We start from the raw sequence: 21,492 nt of genomic DNA, 5'->3' as shown, positions 1-21,492 counted from the left end.
TGTAACCTTTTGACTACTTGCCAAGAACAGAAGCAAGGTTTGTGAAAGGAACTTAATCAAACTAAACTTTGACTGTCAGATGGAAACTAGAAAAGGATTCTAATGATAAAAGCTCTACACATGACCAAGCGTTGTCAACCTCATGATTCTGTATCACTGCAGTTTTTTAAATGATGTGCCTAGGCACAGAGTAAAGGACAGAGGTGACAGTAACAATAATTGGGGCAACAGGGTCTCCCTCTCTCAACTGTTCTGCACAATTATTTAGGTTAAAAGATTAAGAAAATCAAGATATATTTCAGTGAAAAAAAACCTAACAAACCCAAACATCTCCAATTCCCAAAAAACAATATTGGAAAAAATCTAGCAGTCACTAGAATTTTTCAAACTGCAGGTTCAACACACTACTGGGTTATCATATCCATTTAGTGGATACCAACAGTTTGTTTTGAACGAAATGCAATTAAACAAAATAAATAGAAAACATTACAATGCATCACCAATAGTAAAAATAAATATTGTTTCATGAAACGTCTGTTTCAATTTTAAATATTAATATGTACATATATGTGTATAAGTACTGGATGACAATGAAAAATGCATCTTATAGTGGGGTTGTGATCAAAAAAGTTTGAATGCCATTTTACCCAAAGACTTTAAGAAACTGACCAGGGACTTCCCTGGTGGTCCAGTGGTTAAGACTCCGTGCTCCCAATGCATGGGAGCCGGGTTTGACCCCGGTCAGGGAGATAGATTCCGCATGCCACAACTAAAGATCCCGCACACTGCAACTAAGACCCCGTGCGGCCAAAATAAATATTTTTAAAAAATTAAAAAATAAAAAAACTGACCAGTCAAAAAAGGAGGGAAATATCCACTTCAAGCTACATATGAAAGAACACTCAAAGTTTTAGTGGTTCTCTAAATTACAGTTTTTTAAAGGCAAGCCTCTGAAAATGAACAAAAAAGGAAAAAGGAACCATCTGGGTAAGAATCAATAGTTTACCATAGTTATTTCAAATAAGCAACAATTTCACCGAATGAGAGGTACCAAGACTAAATAAATATTACTAACAGGAGATAGACAGAAATGAGATAAAGCAAAGATTTTCAGTTCATCTAGCTATTAAATACCACACTAATATGACAGATGGTGCATAAGCAAAAGCTCTAGTACTCACTCTCAAGAACACTTATTTTTTAATGTTATCTAATCACTGCTTCCTAACCCATAGCAAAGTTAAAAACTGATGAAAAGGAAAAACAGATTTGAAAAACTCAGTGAAGTAATAACACACTGATTACTAGGGTATGTTTTTTAATAAGATATGTATGTACTCTTTTGTATCCTAAAATGTTCTCTAAATTCTGAAATATTTCAAGAAAAAGTCATACACACGCATTTTGGATTATGCTGTCAGTAAAGAGAGTGAGATTATCATATTAATATAATCAATCTAGTAGGAAAAAATTAACATCGTTGTGCTAAATTAAAATGCCCTCTTATTTTGAAAAAAGGAGGAACAACAGGTGAATCTGACCTAAATCTTTTTCAACTACTATGGAAACTAAAGAATAAGTTCAATTCCACCTAAGAGCTAATCATTCTAATTTATTCCCATAGTAACAGTGCTGATAGCAACAAACTACCAATTTTCCTAAATTCAGTAACTGCTACATTATTAAATTTCAGGTGAAAGGAAACTATTGAAATTTTAGAAAATAAACTGATTACCAAACCCACATATAAAAGAGAGTTGCTTTTGAAATAAAAATCAAATGTTTAAATCAAAGTAAAGAACATTCTAAATACCAGTAAGTAAATCATCATAGCAAAGCTTACACTTTTCACCTCAATAACAATACTTTTCTGACAGAGAAAAAAAAAATCAAGACAAAAGCTACTATTAAAAATCAGTGCACTTAATTAACATGTCTGAATTAATAAAGGGGGGTTAATAGTATATAAGAATGAAAATAAGTAGTATCCCTAACCAAGTGTCACTTCTGACTAGAAACAACGGTAGTTTTTTTGTTAACCAGATTCCATGATTCTCAAGTGTATTCAAAAATACTCAGAAAAATAACTTCTTATCACATGTAAGTCCCAGGCTCTTCCATTAAGCTGCACTCAACTGATATAAAATCATCTCCTTCCCTTAGAGCTGCAACAAAATTTTTAAATCTGGAAATAATAAAAGTACAAAAAAGAAATAGTAATATGATTAACAATATTCTAAATGATTATTTGCATTTTTATTTAAAAAGGAATTGTTTTATGAAAGTACACCTCCTCTTTTCTAAAGTAAAAATAAAAAGACTAATTTAAATATATTACTCTAAACATGTTAGTCCTAAAGAAATGGATGCACTTAATTTTGTACAAATTTCCAAATCTCAAAATGAGACTAGAGGTAAGTCAGAAATTTCAGCTTTAGTCTTCTGTTTTATATTTCAAATTTGCTAAATTCATATTGGGGACAGTAAGATTTCAGAGTTCAAGACTATTACATAAATTTATTTAATATTCTGCAAATCAAAGAAAGAGAAAAAAATTAATGTCAAGGGGTATACATTTTAGTAACATAGAATGCATTTTATTAAATAAACTGCCTTTTCTCCAAATAACTCAAAAGTAATTGACTTCCATATGATAAAATTTTTTTAAGAGGTAAGGATATGGATATTACTTGCTTTCTTAATATGTTGTTTTTGCCATCTAAGAAACCTAGGTAGTAAAGGGTTTGCAATTTGCCTTAAGCCAGCATTTATAAAAGGACCAGGTAAAACCCCTCTCTGAAGTTCCCAACCAAATGCAGTATTCTTCTATGTTTCAGAGAAATTGGATTTTTTAACTGTTTTAACCTATGAAGGAAGAAATCATTAAACTAGTAGAACTTTGTACAAAAAGGTCATGAACTCTGGAGCTAGAAAAACTAAGTTCAAATCCACCTCTCCTGCCAACTAGCTGTGTTACTTTGGGCAAATTGTGTAACTTCTGTGCCTTGGTTTTCTCATTTGTAAATGGAGATAAATATAGTACTTACTTCATAGTGTTGTAAGGATTAAAGCGTTAATACTATATGTAAGCCACTTGGTAATTCCTGGCACAGAGTAAGTGCTACACAAAATGTGCTTTTTTAAAAAAATTACTGCTTTACCACTACAGATTTTTACAGTTCAGTTGTGAAAAAGTTTCCCAAATGAAAATTATTTAATTGTATGTATAAAGAACATGACTTTATTTATATTAATTAAGCTGTGATACAGATTAATGCAAGAACCTTAAACTCAAATAATGAAATCACTGAGTGTTTTGAAAATAAAAATCATAAAATCTAGTTAAAAAAATCATATGCCGTTGTACTGATAAGAATTGACACCTTTTTAGGATTAAATAAAGCTTATTTTCATTCTAATATGTTAAGTCTTTCTTTTTCCCTACACCCTGGTGATGCAGGTTATGTTTAGTCTTATAGTTTAATTCAGATATATACAAATAAAGTCAAATTCAGAATCTAAGTGTAAATGTCAGCCTTGTATAATGTCACCTAGTTCATATGAACTGTCTATATATGTAATATAACTGTACATAGTAGGTATCCAATAAAAAATTTGCTGAAAGGAATGTATTACAAAGATTATTACTATTTCCTAACTACTATAAAACTATTTGGTTTTATTTCCTAGGGAATAAAAACAAATTTAACTAGTACAAATATTAACCAAGCTAATAAGTTAAAGTGCATCCAACACAATCTGTAGCAAGATCTTTAAGATATTAAGCGCTGACCGCCTTGGGCTAATCTGTTAATTAACTTACAATAAGTCAGCACTATCTACAGTTCCTCTTCTGGTTTAAAATACTACTACATATTTAAAAGGGGAAAATAGCAAAGATAAATTTTATGAAGCCCATATTTCAAATATCCTTTTTAATATACTATAAATAATAGAGAAAATATCCTAATTATTTCTACATTTAATAATTAGATACCCTAGGACTTAGGTTAATGGGATCAAATAAAAACATCAAGATGATCAGGTCGCTGCTGTTTGCTGTGTTCTCTGCCAATAAAACATAATAAGGCAGTTTTTGCTTAAGCCATATATTCTGTACAAGAACATGCACCTGTATTTTTAAGTTAATCCGCAGATAGAAAGTCCACATATTTTTCCACTTTACTATAAATATTACAATTCGGCCCCTTGGTATAAACCAATTAAATGAATGTATTGGAAAAAAAAACTATTCTTAATATCCTTAAATACATTTGGAACTATTTCTACGTTGAACTATATTCTATGTTGAACAATTCTGAACTATTCTTCCTCCATTTAAATCACAAAGAAGTTAAAATATCCTGCTATTATATGCAGAACACAAAAATCTTTTAGACAACTACCAAAAAAGTAGTTCTATGAGCCTTTTGTCTGTAAACAAAACAAAAAGAATGAAGTCATGGAGTGGCTTAGGCAGATCACAGAAACCATCATACCGCGAGGTACAAATGACCAGGACACTGTAAAAATTTTAAATTTTTAAAACTGCATTTTCTTTAAAACATATCCTAGGGTTCAAGGATAAAAATTAAAGCATGTAAAACAAAGTACAGTAGCAAGTAAAATGACAAAAAATAACAATCAAAAATAATCAAACAAAAAAACCCTGCAGGCATAAAACTAATATGCATAAATGTATTTTAAATTGAGCCATCAGGGTTACAAACTAAGACTCTGCCAAACTAAAGCAGAAATTTTTATAGAAAACCGACAGTCATTCCTCTCCTGACCTTTAAAAACACATACAATATGTTGTCTCTAGTGATATTTTTTCCTTTGGCAGCTAAGCATGAGGTGTAGGCTTTTCAGTAATTAGAAAGTCTATCACTGTTCTGTACAAACAATAGGACCATGAATACAACTGCTCCAATGAGACCACAGGATGTTCGTTTCATGTAAGAGCTTTTATGCAGAATTTGTATCATAATAGGCCAAAGAGATTTTAGAAGAAAAGAGAGAGAGACTCCCTAAGACTTTTCAACTTCTACTTCTGTACAACAGTTTCTTTCTGGAGTCCCTCTTTGAAGGCAAAATGACTTCACCTTGAATTTTAAATTCTGCATCATAGGTTTCTTAACCTAAAACGTTTATTCCTATGACATAAATTTATTGAAATGAACCACTAAATACAATATTGTGCTCTCCAGCCTACAGCTTTGAAAGAACTAAAACCCATTTCTCTAACACATGAACAGGACTTATTTGTGAATAATGACGTTGGGGAAAACACCACCAATTTAAACCCTGATTTCCGTATTCTGTAAAATAAAGGGATAAGTTTGAACTCTTATGGTTCCCTCCAGCTGTGAACTATAGAAATCAATCTAGATTTAAACAGGCATGCTGAAGAAGTAAAAAGTTCAGAAATGAAAAAGGTTGAAAGAGGGCCTTGCAGCAATCCAAATATGGGTATGTATGTACAAAAAAAAAAGGGTCCACCAGCCTGGAGGTAAGAAAACATAAGAGTGTCAGCCCACATTCATTGGGGTTAGTTTTTAAAGATTGGGGAATGATGAGGCCAGGATGAACAGAAGCTAGAGTTTCCAATGTAGGTGCTGGGTTTGAGGAAGTACTACTAAGGAGCTTTCAAAAGGGCTTCCCTCAGCAGTGAAATAATTCCTGAAAGCCAACCAGAAGGGTCCTTCTCTGTGGCTTCTAGGACTAATACGGCCAAGCTCCAAAGTCCTTTGCTAAAAATAGCTGAAGGGATCAGCCCAATTTTGGAATACGCCAAGGTCTATGCTATGTTTGCATATGTATATGTCTCATATAATGAGGGAGACTTTTCTATAACTTATTAGTCAAAAGAAAAGCATATGCTAAAAGCTGTATTTATTCTGTTCACTGAAGTACTAAATTTTAGAGCACAATTTACATGAGAACAGAAACTGATCACACAAAAACATTTGTAATCAAATGCTAGAAATACACCATAAATATTGGAAAGACAAAAATAAAAATTATCCAACTCTGTGTCTCAAAATATACCTCAGATAACAAATTTTGGAAAACAGGACACTAACCCTTATTAAAACTAATCCCTTCATTTTAGAGATGACTAAAAGCCTACAGAGACATTTAAGAAATTTATGAGAAACTGAAGTGTCAAAATGAGAAAAAGATGGTTTCAAGACGGTGAAAACAGTAAAGAAAAAAAGAGTCAGAAGAATATGCTAAGTAACAAAGTAATGTAATGTCTGGTCTATGAAGAAAAACAGAAAACTTGTCAATACAGTAACAATGAAGAAACAATGTATAAGAAGCAAAGATAAAGATACACATGCACACTGAGTTCAACTAAAGAAAATGTACTTTGAAATTACTATAATGAACTCTAGCAGAAATTTTTTCAGTAACAGTACACTAAAATTTTTGTCAATAAGCTTAAAAGTCTGGGGCTAATAATCTCCCAAGAAACTCTGTCCTCCAACATAGCAACTGTCCTGTAAGTAAAGCCCATGCAGAAAACAGAGCTGATCATCCCAGAACATCCGCGTTTTTGCCTCAGCTGTGCATATCCATTCTCATGGGACAGAGAACAAGAAAATAACAGAACGTCCTCATGACCTGTCGATTAACAAGATGACACAAGCCCAATCTACCAGCAATTCCGAGTGCCTGCCACCTGTTAGCCTGCTCTAGCGAAAGCCCCCAAAACTGTGCTCCAGCGAAGAACTGGGAACGCCTTTGTTGTTCCCTAACCATGGAAATTCAGTCTAACCCAGCGCCTTAAGGAAAACTTCCCCCAGGCCGGGTAAATCTGCCCAGATCCGGGCTTGGGCAAAGGCCTCCTCTAGCGAAGAAAAGGAGGGAGAACCCCAGGCGAAGCACAAATGTCATCTACTCGTCCCGGGAGGAGTAGGGGTCAAGGATGAAGGAAGTTGGAGAACCAGGACCTAGGACCCCAGAGAGAGACAGGCTCAGTTTCGCAGTGGAGCAGGGTGAGCACAACGAGGAGGTGGGCCGTCCTGCTGGGTGAAAAAACAGCAAGATCCCAGGATCAACAGTCGGGGAAGAGAGGTGCTGAAGTGAGAGTAGGGGCAAAACCGAGGGGCAGTGGCTTAGGTAAGCGCTGAGGCGAAAAGGCAAGAAACCAGGGCTTTTAAAAGGCGGATGAGGCGGAGGAAAAATAGCAAGGCGAGAGGTGAGCGGCGACAAAATAGGCTCAGCTGAGGTGAAAGAGGCGAGGCCGGCTTCGGGGGGAAGGAATGAAATGAGCTCAGGAAGCATTGCAGGGACAAGGGACAGGCAAAGAGAACCCCCACCCACAGGGACCGGGACACAACACTTGATCCGGCCCTCTACAGGCTGTACTCGACCGGCCGCACTCAGAACCTGTCGGCAGCGGAGACTCACCCAAAGGCTGCAGAGGCCCCACAGCAGGACATGGGGACCGGTCCAAACACACAGGAGAACCAAGCGGCTGCAGGAAACGGCGGCGTTAATGTGACCCGGATGCGCATCCCTAGAAACCGGAAGTTGGCGGCCAGGGTCATCACACAATCCACACCTCGTTCCAACAGAAGCCTTTGGGCGCATGTGTCAGGCCTCACGTGGAGGGGCGGGGAAGCGCCTAGACCCCGCCCACTCGACCGTCCCGGGAGCCCCGCCCCTAGTTACGGCCCTCCCGGCCCCTCGGTGGTGCTTGGGGCGGCTAGGTTGGTTCATGCGGCGCCTGGGTACCACTGAGGCCCAAGCAACACCGGTAAAAAAAAAATACTCAGGACTCATGTTTCAGGAAGGTGTTTTAAGTTGCGTGTACTTCCTGTCTCTCTAAAGCGAAAGTGAAATGTTGGACGTATTTGGTAGATTTAGAAAAACTGTGGGAGGAAGAATCGCTAGGAAATTCTGGAAGGCACTTGGAGGGGAGGCTAGCCCAAGGTGATGGTTTTATTCCGGTATTAGTTTATTCGTAATATTGTATTGAGCTTCCAGTTAACTTCTATTTCGTGCACAATATTTTATGTAATAATTTTATCAGAAACAAGGTTTTTAAATGCTTCGTTAACGTTAAATTACTACCCCAATATGGAAAAGGAGCAGGGTTGAATTAAGGTTTTGTGGGGGCCTGAAGTTTATTCAATTCGGGGGCTCTCTTTAAGTAAACCCACAACTACAAATACAATATTAGGTCTAAAAATGAATCTTTAGTGTTAGCAAAGAAATCACAAGTTAAAAAATTTCATAAATAACACAAAATCCAGAAAAAATAAACACTATTAGTTGATACACCTCTAAAGTACGTTTTTTTCCTACCTTTTTTGGCTGTATCTTCTTTGATCACCTTTTCCTATGACAATTTACTAAGCAATATCATTTACCGAGATCCTTGACTCCTGTCTCTGACACCATACATCTAAATCATCAGCAAATTCTGCAGGATCTACCTTTAAAATCTGTCCAGATTATGACTATTTACTGCCTCTGTTGGTATAAGCCACAGTTAATGTGTGGCTGTTTGCTATTTTTATACACTTGCCCTTCCAGGGTCTATTAACACAGCAGCAGTGGGCTCCTGTTAAAACCTTAATCAGATCAGGTCCCTCCTCCAGTGGATTCCTATTTCAAAGTGAAAACCAGAATCCTGCATAAGCCTAGAGGACCCTCAAGACTTGACACCCCCCAGTACAAATAACCTCATCTCCTACTCTTTCCATTAACCCTCTTTTCAAGGCACATTGGCCTCTTTGCTATTCTTCTAACCTGCACATAGACTCAGGGTATTTGTGCTTGCTGATCCCTCTGCCCAGAATGTTCTTCCTCCAGATAACTGCATCTTTCAGCCTATCACTTCCTTTACATCTTGGTTCAAATGTCACCCTCTCAATGAGAACTTTCCTAACACTATATTTGAAATTAAAGTATTACCCACAAAAATAAACTCAAAATGGATTAAAGACCTAAATGTAAGGCCAGACACTATAAAACTCTTAGAGGAAATCATAGGCAGAACACTCTATGACATAAATCACAGCAAGATTCTTTTTGACCCACCTCCTAGAGACATGGAAATAAAAACAAAAATAAACAAATGGGACCTAATGAAACTTAAAAGCTTTTGCACAGCAAAGGAAAACATAAACAAGATGAAAAGACAACCCTCAGAATGGGAGAAAATATTTGCCAATGAAGCAAGTGACAAAGGATTAATCTCCAAAATTTGCAAGCAGCTCATGCAGTTCAATATCAAAAAAACAAACAACCCAATCCAAAAATGGGCAGAAGACCTAAATAGACATTTCCCCAACGAAGATATACAAATTTCCAAAAAACACATGAAAGGATGCTCAACATCACTAACATTAGAGAAATGCAAATCAAAACTACAATGAGGTATCACCTCACACCAGTCAGAATGGCTATCACCAAAAACTGTGCAAACAATAAATGCTGGAGAGGGTGTGGAGAAAAGGGAACCCTCTTGAACTGTTGGTGGGAATGTAAATTGATACTGCCACTATGGAGAACAGTATGGAGGTTCCTTAAAAAACTAAAAATAGAATTACCATATGATCCAGCAATCCCACTACTGGACATATACCCTGAGAAAACCATAATTCAAAAAGAGTCATGCACCACAATGTTCATTGCAGCACTATTTACAATAGCCAGGACATGGAAGCAACCTAAGTGTCCATCAACAGATGAATAAATAAAGAAGATGTGGCACATATATACAATGGAATATTACTCAGCCATAAAAAGAAACGAAATTGAGTTATTTGTAGTGAGGTGGATGGACTTAGAGTCTGTCCTACAGAGTGAAGTAAGTCAGAAAGAGAAAGACAAATATTGTATGCTAACACATATATATGGAATCTTAAAAAAAAATGGTTCTGAAGAACCTAGGGGCAGGACAGGAATAAAGATGCAGACGTAGAGAATGGACTTGAGGACATGGGGAGGGAGAAGGGTAAGCTGGGACGAAGTGAGAGAGTGGCACAGACATATATACACTACCAAATATAAAATAGATAGCTAGTGGGAAGCAGCCGCATAGCACAGGGAGATCAGCTCGGTGCTTTGTGACCACCTAGAAGGGTGGGATAGGGAGGGTGGGAGAGAGACGCAAGAGGGAGGAGATATGGGGACGTATGCATATGTATAGCTGATTTCACTTTGTTATACAGCAGAAACTAATACACCATTGTAAAGCAATTATACTCCAATAAAGATGTTTAAAAAAATTAAAGTATTACCATCCTCCCTGCACTTCCTAGTCCAGTTCCCTCACTTAATTTTTCTATAATAACATTTTTCCCGTCCAACAATATGCTAGTGAATTTGGTTTAACACCTTGCCCCCATCCCCATCTCCCTCCCCTTCCTCCCCCCACCAGAATGTGAGCTCCATGAGGGCACGCATGTTTGTCTGTTTTGTTCCCAGATGTATTTCAGTACCAGAACAGAACGTTGCATGTGGAGGGCACCCAATAAATGCTTGTTGACTAAAAGGATCAATTGCTCATTTACTTTGCTTTTGCTCATCCAAAACCATGCAAGCTGAGCCAACAACTCCACCAGGGGGAGCACATGAGTAACCAATGAGGTCTCCCCAGAAAAGTTTTTCCTAAAGCATACACATACACATAATTCTAAAACACACCCACAAGAAAGAACACAAATACCTCCCCAGAGCAAAGAATGCTGCACCTTCTATCAATAAAAACCCTCCAATGTCTTCACAGTCCCTTAAGAACAAAATCCAAGCTCTTTACTATGGTCTACAAGGCCCTTCTTGGCCTGCCCTTCCCAACTCTCTGATGTCATTTCCAGCCTCCCTTACCCTCACGTACAGCCATCCTGTTCTCCTTTGTGCTTCTTGTACAAACCAAGCTTTCTTGCCTCAGGGTCTAAGCAAATACCCTTTCTGTTCTCTTGAACACTCCTCTCCAAACCTTCCAATGAATTATTCCTTCTGCTACTTTCAGTTAAATTTCAGTTCTGAAGGCTTCACGCAGGCCCCCCCATGACCCCCATCTCCCGTCTAAAGTAGCTCTTCCATCCCCTTCTCATACGTTATCTTTTCTCCATGGTCCCTATCACTATCTGAAATTACCTTGTTTATTTATCGTCTGTCACTAGAAAGTAAGCTCCATGGGGGTCTATATCTCTCTTGTTCACTGCTAAATTCTCAGCACTAGAAGAGTGACTGGCATATAGTAGGTGCTCAATAAACAAAACAAGTAATTACTAATATTTACTGAAGCTTTACTATGTGTTACTTACCATACACAGTAAATATATAAATGCTCATATTTCTCTTTTAATCCTCCCAACAATCTTGGGAAGTATTATGATTATCTCCATTTTAGAGATGAGGAAACTGAGGCAGGGATAAGTTAAGCAACTTGCTCAAGGCCACATAACTGGCAAGAAGCAAACCCATAACTTGCATCCAGGTCTGCAAGACTACAGAGCCCATGATTCCTCTCAAACGACAGGAACAGGGCTTCCCTGGTGGCGCAGTGGTTGAGAGTCCGCCTGCCAATGCAGGAGACACGGGTTCATGCCCCGGTCCGGGAAGATCCCGCATGCCGCGAAGCGGCTGGGCCTGTGAGCCATGGCCGCTGAGCCTGCGCGTCCAGAGCCTGTGCTCCGCAACAGGAGAGGCCACAACAGTGAGAGGCCCGCGTACCGCAAAAAAAAAAAAAAAAACAAACAAAAAAACAAAACAAAACACACTGCAGGAAGAGTAAGTATGGATTCATTTATTTACTAGTTTCTTTTCTCTGACTTCAGACAATTGTGCTTGCTGTCATGGTCAGCAAGAGTGGAAATGTTTGTTGGGGTTTTTTTCCTGCCCTACTGCACTACTCCTGGGGACAGATATCAAGAAATATGCTAGGGACTTACCTGGTGGTGCAGTGGTTAAGAATCTACCTGCCAATGCAGGGGACACGGGTTCGAGCCCTGGTCCAGGAACATGCCACAGAGCAACTAAGCCCGTGCACCATAACTACTGAGCCTGCGCTCTAGAACCAGTGTGACATAACTACTGAGCCCGTGTGCCACATCTACTGAAGCCCACGTGCCTAGATCCCGTGCTCTGCGACAAGAGAAGCCACCACAATGAGAAGCCCGTGCACCGCAATGAAGAGTAGCCTCCGCTCACTGCAACTAGAGAAAGCCCGCGCCCAGCGACGAAGATCCAAGGCAGCCAAAAAAAAAATAAATAAATGAATTAATTTTTTTAAAAAAAGGAATATGCTAAAAATATGGTTTTGCTCAAGCCGAGTTATAACTACTTAGATATTTGCTATATTATTTCTGTAGATTTGAAATATTTCATTCAAATAGTCCAAAAGTATTATGGCCATGTCTTTCTAAACAAAAGCCAAAATATAAATCAAAACACAAGCCTAATTACACTAAAGCTATCTAAAAATAAGTTCTCTAAATTATATATTTCCATTAAAAACACATAATGAATCACTGTTTTGTAATAGTTATCAACTTAAACTCTCCTGATTGATCTGAGAGGCTAATGGTCTAGCTTTTGTTTCTGTTGACTTCTCTATGGTACTTAAGGCAATATCTTATTATGTACATGATAGTTCAGCCTCTAAAAGCAATCGATAGTTGATGGGATTGTAAAATGGTGCAACTGCTATGGAAAACAGTAGGGCAGTTCCTCAAAAAATTCAAAATCAAACTACCATATGACCAGCAATCCCACTTCTGAATATATAGCCAAAAGAATTGAAAGCACAGTCTCAAAATGGTATTTGCACACCCATGTTTATAGCAGCACTATTCACGATAGCCAAAAGGTAGAAGCCACCCAAATATCCATTGACAGATAAATGGATAAATAAAATAAGGTATATGCATACTTTATTTTTTAAATATACTTTAGAATACAAAGCAGCCTTAAAAACGAAGGAAATTCTGTCACATGATACAATATGGATGAACCTTTAGGCCATTATGCTAAGTAAAATAAGCTAGTCACAAAAAGACAAATACTGTATGATTCTACTTATCTGAGGTCTTTAAAGTAGTAATTTATATATATGTAAATATATATATATAAAATATATATTAATATATATTATATTATATTAATAAATTATATTTATTATATTTTTATAAATTATTAAATTATATTAAATTTATATATATTAAATATATATATTTATATATATAAAATATATATAAATGATATATATAAATATATATATATATATACCAGTGGCTGAGGAATTCCCTGGTGGTCCAATGGGTAAGGCTCCGAGCTCCCAATGCAGGGGGGCCAGGTTCAATCGCTGGTTGGGGAAATAGATCCTGCACGCATGCTGCAACTAAAGAGTCCGCATGCTGCAATAAGACCCAGTGTGGCCAAAATAAATAAATAAATAAATAAAAATAAACATTAAAAAAATAAATATACCAGTGGCTGGAGGGAGAGAACAAAGGGGAATTGTGTAATTGGTAGAGAGTTTCAATTCTGTAAGATAAAAAGACTTAGGAGACCTGTTTCACAAAAATGTCAATATACTTAACACTACTGTTAAGTGTACACTGAACTGTACACTTAAAAATGGTAAGGGTGGTAAATTTTATGATATGCTTTTACCACAATAATTACTTAGCTTTTAAAAAGAAATCTATAGCAATCTAGTCATTGATTTAATAAAGATGTGGGTCACTTTATGCCTACTCGGCCCTGCATGGACATTATCACAGTCTTTTTCATAGTTTTGTCGAAATTTATACCAGTAAGAAGGCTTTGGAGTGGAATAAATTCACATTTTCAAGATGCGCAGTAACCATTGCTGTCTTTTTTTCTTTTTTGAATTTTCTTTCATTTATTTTTTTATACAGCAGTTTCTTATGAGTCATCCATTTTATACACATCAGTGTATACATGTCAATCCTAATCTCCCAATTCATCACACCACCTACCCCACCGCCACTTTTTCCCCTTGGTGTCCATACGTTTGTTCTCTACATCTGTGTCTCTTCTGTCCTGCAAACTGGTTCATCTGTATCATTTTTTCAGATTCCACATATATGTGTTAACATACGATATTTGTTTTTCTCTTTCAGACTTACTTCGCTCTGTATGACAGTCTCTAGGTCCATCAACATCTCTACAAATGACCCAATTTCATTCCTTTTTATGGCTGAGTAATATTCCATTGTATATATGTACCACATCTTCTGTATCCATTCATCTGTAGATGGGCATTTAGTTTGTTTCCATGACCTGGCTATTGTAAATAGTGCTGCAATAAACATTGGGGTGTATGTGTCTTTTTGAATTATGATTTTCTCTGGGTATATGGCCAGTAGTAGGATTGCTGGGTCATATGGTAATTCTACTTTTAATTTCTTAAGGAACCTCCATACTGTTCTCCATAGTGGCTGTATCAATTTACATTCCCACCAACAGTGCAAGAGGGTTCCCTTTTCTCCACACCCTCTCCAGCATTTGTTGTTTGTAGATTTTCTGATGATGCCCATTCTAACTGGTGTGAGGTGATATCTCACTGTAGTTTTGATTTGCATTTCTCTAATAATTAGTGATGTTGAGCAGCTTTTCATGTGCTTCTTGGCTATCTGTATGTCTTCTTTGGAAAAATATCTATTTAGGTCTTCTGCCCATTTTGGATTGGGTTGTTTGTTTTTTTAATATTGAGCTGCATGAGCTGTTTATATATTCTGGAGATAAAACCTTTGTTGATTCACTTGAAAATATTTTCTCCCATTCTGAGGATTGTCTTTTCATCTTGTTAGTAGTTTCCTTTGCTGTGCAAAAGCTTTTAAGTTTCATTAGGTCCCATTTGTTTATTTTTGTTTTTATTTCCATGTCTCTAGGAGGTGGATCAAAAAAGATCTTGCTGTGATTTATGTTAAAGAGTGTTCTTCCTGTGTTTTCCTCTAAGAGTTTTATAGTGTCCAATCTTATATTTAGGCCTCTAATCCATTTTGAGTTTATTTTTGTGTTTGGTGTTAGGGAGTGTTCTAATTTCATTCTTTTACATGTAGCTGTCCAGTTTTCCCAGCACCACTTATTGAAGAGACTGTCTTGTCTCCATTGTATATCCTTGCCTCCTTTGTCATAGATTAGTTGACCATAGGTGTGTGGGTTTATCTCTGGGCTTTCTACCCTGTTCCATTGATCTATGTTTCTGTTTATGTGCCAGTACAACATTGTCTTGATTACTGTAGCTTTGTAGTATAGTCTGAAGTCAGGGAGTCCAATTCCTCCAACTCCGGTTTTTTCCCTCAAGACTGCTTTGGCTGTTTGGGGTCTTTTGTGTCTCCATACAAATTTTAAGATTTTTTTATTCTAGTTCTGTAAAAAATGCCATTGGTAATTTGATAGGGATTGCATTGAATCTGTAGATTGCTTTGGGTAGTATAGTCATTTTCACAATATTGATTCTTCCAATCCAAGAACGTGGTATATTTCTCCATCTGTGTGTATCATCTTTAATTTCTTTCATCAGTGTCTTGTAGTTTTCTGCATACAGGTCTTTTGTCTCCCTAGGTAGGTTTATTCCTAGGTATTTTATTCTTTTTGCTACAGTGGTAAATGGGAGTGCTTCCTTAATTTCTCTTTCAGACGTTTTATCATTAGTGTATAGGAATGCAAGAGATTTCTGTGCATTAATTTTGTATCCTGCAACTTTACCAAATTCCTTGATTAGCTCTAGTAGTTTTCTGGTGGCATCTTTAGGATTCTCTATGTAAAGTATCATGTCATCTGAAAACAGTGACAGTTTGACTTCTTCTTTTCCAATTTGTATTCCTTTTGTTCTTTTTCTTCTCTGATTGCCATGGCTAGGACTTTCAAAACTATGTTGAATAATAGTGGTGAGAGTGGACATCCTTGTCTTGTTCCTGATCTTAGAGGAAATGCTTTCAGTTTTTCACCATTGTGAATGTGGTTAGCTGTGGGTTTGTCATATATGGCCTTTATTATGTTGAGGTAGGTTCCCTCTATGCCCACTTTCTGGAGAGTTGTTATCATTAATGGGTGTTAAATTTTGTCAAAACCTTTTCCGGCATCTATTGAGATGATCATATTGTTTTTATTCTTCAATCTGTTAATATGGTGTATCACATTGATTGATGTGTGTATATTGAAGAATCCTTGCATCCCTGGGACAAATCCCACTTGATCATGGTGTATGATCCTTTTAATGTGTTGTTGGATTCTGTTTGCTAGTATTTTGTTAAGCATTTTTGCATCTGTATTCATGAGTGATATTGGTCTGTAATTTTCTTTTTTTGTAGTATCTTTTTCTGGTTTTGGTATCAGGGTGATGGTGGCCTCATAGAATGAGTTTGGGAGTATTCCTTCCTCTGCAATTTTTTGGAAGAGTTTGAGAAGGATGGATGTTAGCTCTTCTCTAAACGTTTGATAAAATTCACCTGTGAAGCCATCTGGTCCTGGACTTTTGTTTGTTGGAAGATTTTAATCACAGTTTCAATTTCATTACTTGTGATTGGTCTGTTCATATTTTCTATTTCTTCCTGGTTCAGTCTTGGAAGATTATACGTTTCTAAGAATTTGTCCATTTCTTCCAGGTTGCCCATTTTATTGGCATAGAGCTGTCTGTAGTAATCTCTTAGGATGCTTTGGACTTCTGCAGTGCCTGTTGTAACTTCTCCTTTTTCATTTCCAATTTTATTGATTTGAGTCCTCTCCCTCTTTTTCTTGATGAGTCTGGCTAATGGTTTATCAATTGTTTTTATCTTCTCAAAGAACCAGCCTTTAGTTTTATTGATCTTTGCGATTGTTTTCTTTGTTTCTATTTCATTTATTTCTGCTCTGATCTTTATAATTTCTTTCCTTCTACTAACTTTGGGTTTTCTTTGTTCTTCTTTCTCTAGTTCCTACAGGTGTAAGGTTAGATTGTTTATTTGAGATGTTTGTTGTTTCTTGAGGTAGGATTGTATTGCTATAAACTTCCCTCTTAGACTTCCCTGGTGGCGCAGTGGTTGAGAGTTCGCCTGCCAATGCAGGGGACACAGGTTCGTGCCCCGGTCCGGGAAGATCCCACATGCCGCGGAGCGGCTAGGCCCATGAGCCATGGCCGTTGAGCCTGCGCATCTGGAGCCTGTGCTCCACAACGGGAGAGTCCACGTCAGTGAGAGGCCCGCGTACCGAAAAAAAAAAAAAAAAACAACTTCCCTCTTAGAACTGCTTTTGCTGCAACCCATTGGTTTTGGATCATCGTGTTTTCATTGTCATTTGTCCCTAGATATTTTTTAATGTCCTTTTTGATTTCTTCAGTGATCTCTTGGTTATTTAGTAACGTATCGTTTAGCCTCCATGTGTTTGTGTTTTTTACGTTTTTTTTCTGTAATTGATTTCTAATCGCATAGTGTTATGGTCAGAAAAGATTCTTGATATGATTTCAATTTTCCTTAATTTACTGTGGCTTGATTTGTGACCCAAGATGTGACCTATCCTGGAGAATGTTCCGTGCGTACTTGAGAAGAAAGTGTAATCTGCTGTTTTTGATGGAATGTCCTATAAATATCAATTAAATCTATCTGGTCTATTGTGTCTTTTAAAGCTTCTGTTTCCTTGTTTATTTTCATTTTGGATGATCTGTCCATTGGTGTAAGTGAGGTGTTAACGTTTCCCACTATTACTGTGTTACTGTCAATTTCCTCTTTTATAGCTGTTAGCAGTTGCCTTATGTATTGAGGTGCTCCGATGTCAGGTGCATATATATTTATAATTGTTATATCTTCTTCTTGGATTGATCCCTTGATCATTAAGTAGTGTCCTTCCTTGTCTCCTGTAACATTCTTTACTTTAAAGTCTATTTTATCTGATATGAGTATTGCTACTCCAGCTTTCTTTTGATTTCCATTTGCCTGGAATATCTTTTTCCATCCCTCATTTTCAGTCTGTATGTGTCCCTAGATCTGAAGTGGGTCTCTTGTAGACAGCGTATATATGGGTCTTGTTTTTGTACCCATTCAGCAAGCCTGTGTCTTTTGGTTGGAGCATTTAATCCATTCACGTTTAAGGTAATTATCAATATGTATGTTCCTAGTACCATTTTCTTAATTGTTTTGGGTTTGTTTTTTGTAGGTCCTTTTCTTCTCTTTTGTTTCCCACTTAGAGAAGTTCCTTTAGCATTTGTTGTAGAGCTGGTTTGGTCATGCTGAATTCTCTTAGCTTTTGCTTGTCTGTAAAGCTTTTGATTTCTCCATCGAATCTGAATGAGATCCTTGCGGGGTAGAGTAATCTAGGTTGTAGGTTCTTCCCTTTCATCACTTTAAGTATATCATGCCTCTCCCTTCTGGCTTGTAAAGTTTCTGCTGAGAAATCAGCTGTTAACCTTATGGGAGTTCCCTTGTATGTCATTTGTCATCTTTCCCTTATTGCTTTCAATAATTATTCTTTGTCTTTAATTTTGCCAATTTGACTACTGTGTGTCTCAGCATGTTTCTCTTTGGGTTTATCCTGCCTGGGACTCTCTGCGCTTCCTGCACTTGGGTGGCTATTTCCTTTCCCATGTTAGGGAAGTTTTCGACTATAATCTCTTCAAATATTTTCTCAGGTACTTTCTCCCTCTCTTCTCCTTCTGGGACCCCTATAATGCAAATGTTGTCATGTTTAATATTGTCCCAGAAGTCTCTTAGGCTGTCTTCATTTCTTTTCCACAGCAGTGAATTCCACCATTCATTCTGTTCCACAGCAGTGAATTCCACCATTCTGTCTTCCAGGTCACTTATCCATTCTTCTGCCTCAGTTATTCTGCTATTGATTCCTTCTAGTGTAGTTTTCATTTCAATTATTGTATTGTTCATCTCTGTTTGTTCTTTAATTCTTCTAGGTCTTTGGTAAACATTTCTAGCATCTTCTCGATCTTTGCCTCCATTTTTTCCCGAGGTCCTGGATCATCTTCACTATCATTATTCTGAATTCTTTTTCTGGAAGGTTGCCTATCTCCACTTCATTTAGTTGTTTTTCTGCAGTTTTATCTTGTTCCTTCATCTTGTACATAGCCCTCTGCCTTTTCATCTTGTCTATCTTTCTGTGAATGTGGTTTTTGTTCCACAGGCTGCAGGACTGTAGTTCTTCTTCCTTCTGCTGTCTTCCCTCTGGTGGTTGAGGCTATCTAAGAGGCTTATGCAAGTTTCCTGATGTGAGCGACTGGTAGTGGGTAGAGCTGGCTGTTGCTCTGGTGGACAGAGCTCAGTAAAACTTAATCTGCTTGTCTTCTGTTGGGTGGGGCTGGGTTCCCTCCCTGTTGGTTTTTTGACCTGATGCGACCCAACACTGGATCCTACCCAGGCTCTTTCGTGGGGCTAATGGCAGACTCTGGGAGGGCTCACGCCAAGAAGTACTTCCCAGAACTTCTGCTGCCAGTGTCCTTGTCCTCACGGTGAGACACAGCCACCCCCCGCCTCTGCAGGAAACCCTCCAACACTAGCAGATATATCTGGTTCAGTCTCCTATGGGGTCACTGCCCCTTTCTCTAGGTCCTGATGTGCACACTATTTTGTGAATGCCCTCCAAGAGTGGAGTCTCTGTTTCCCCCAGTCCTGTCAAAGCTCTGCAGTCAAATCCTGCTAGCCTTCAAAGTCTGATTCTCTAGGAATTCCTCCTCCTGTTGCCGGCCCCCCAGGTTGGGAAGTCTGACGTGGGGCTCAGAACCTTCACTCCAGTGGGTAGACTTCTGTGGTATAAGTGTTCTCCAGTTGTGAGTCACCCACCCAGCAGTTATGGGATTTGATTTTATTGCAATTGCTTTCCTCCTACTGTCTCATTGTGGCTTCTCCTTATCTTTGGATGTGTGGTATCTTTTTTGGTGAGCTCCAGTGTCTTCCTTTTGATGATTGTTCAGCAGTTAGTTGTGATTCCGGTGCTCTCACAAGAGGGAGTGACAGCACGTCCTTCTACTCTGCCATCTTGAACCAAATCCCATTGTTGTCTTTCTATTTATTTATTTGTTTGTTTATTTATTTATGGCTGTGTTTGGTCTTCATTGCTGTGCATGGGCTTTCTCTAGTTGAGGTAAGCGGGGGCTACTCTTCTTGTGGTGTGCGGGCTTCTCATTGTCGTGGCTTCTCTTGTTGTGGAGCGTGGGCTCTAGATGCACAGGCTTCAGTAGTGTGGCACGTGGGCTCAGTAGTTGTGACTTGTAGGCTCTAGAGTGCAGGCTCAGTAGTTGTAGTACACCAGCTTAGTTGCTCAGTGGCATGTGGGAATCTTCCTGGACCAGGGCTGGAACCCGTGTCCCCTGCATTGGCAGGCGGATTCTTAACAACTGTGCCACCAGTAAAGCCCCCCATTGCTGTCTTTAGAGCAAAGCATTTCCAGTCTCCTGAGTATGTTATCTTTACTTTAACCACAGACATCTTTTCCATACGGTTACTATTATTCCCATTTTTCCCCGACAAATCAGTATCATTTGGAAATACCCAAGATCTGTTGCTCTGTAGAGAATAATTCTTGAACAAAACTAGGGTGTTCTAGTACATCTCACCAGACAGGATTAAAATTATGACCCTGGAAATCTACATGAGATATAAATGGAACATTTTCTGCATCTTTACCACAGGCAGCTTTGTATTCATTAATATCACACTTGAAGTGTATTCTGGTTATCTATTGCTATGTAACAAAACTCAGTGGTTTAAAACAAGCACTGTATAATATCTCACAAGTTTTGAGTCAGGAATTTGGGCAGGCCTGATTTGGGTGATTCCTTTCTTCCATCTGGAATGAATCAGAGGTCATTTGTAATGTTCTAACTGGCAGCTAGGCTGATCTGGAAGGTCCAACACAGTCTTATTCATATGCCTGGCACTTGATGGGAATGCCTGAAAGGCTGGGTTTAGCTGTGTAGTCTCAGAGCCTCTCCACATGGTCTGTCCATCAGGGTAGTTGAACTTTTTACATGGCAGAGACAGGTCCTGGAAGCTGCATTTCTTTTAAGGCCAGCCTGGAAACTGATACAGCATCACTTCCATCCACTGGTCAAAACAATCATAAAGCTCATCTAGATTCAAGGAAGGCAACGTAGACCCCAGACACTGTCCGAGTAACTTGGACCTCTTGCCACTATTGTTATCTTTCTGATGTTCACCCGAAGAGCTCCTGAGGAGACATTCATTTTGATGTGTATCTACCCGTTTATTTAGCAACTAGTTTGTAATATTTTAGGCTCTGAGGACACAGCAGAAAACAAATCAGACAAAAACCTCTGCCTGCATGGAGCTCACATTCCAGTCAATCCATAGTCAGAAATCTAGTGAGTTGACTAGCTTCAGTTGGGGTTAAACATCTATTCCCACTTCCTTCTAGTGAGCCTTTTTATATTGCAGAAGTGAGAAGGTTAAAGATGGCATTTCTCAGGCTCCCTTTCAGCTAGGATTCTGTTGGGGTTTTTTTGGGTTTTTGTTTGTTTGTTTGTTTTTGTTTTTTGCGGAACGCGGGCCTCTCACT

At 38.1% G+C, this 21,492-nt stretch overlaps 1 protein-coding gene across 4 annotated transcripts in view; it reads right to left on the bottom strand.

Moving 5' to 3' along the window:
- EYA3 (EYA transcriptional coactivator and phosphatase 3) overlaps positions 1 to 7,529 on the bottom strand; it is a 104,530-nt gene extending 97,001 nt beyond the window's left edge. For 3 of the 4 annotated variants that reach the window (XM_060140887.1, XM_060140892.1, XM_060140893.1), the window contains exon 1: positions 7,420 to 7,529. The gene's annotated coding sequence lies outside the window, so the exon portion shown is untranslated. The remainder of the gene's footprint in view (positions 1 to 7,419) is intronic. The other variant, XM_060140888.1, reaches the window with a different exon arrangement.
- Between the last annotated feature and the right edge of the window lie 13,963 nt (positions 7,530 to 21,492).

This window comes from Lagenorhynchus albirostris, chromosome 2 (genome assembly GCF_949774975.1).
Source record: "Lagenorhynchus albirostris chromosome 2, mLagAlb1.1, whole genome shotgun sequence".
Classification (NCBI taxonomy): Eukaryota; Metazoa; Chordata; class Mammalia; order Artiodactyla; family Delphinidae; genus Lagenorhynchus; species Lagenorhynchus albirostris.
This window is presented reverse-complemented; position numbering and strand designations above follow the sequence as displayed.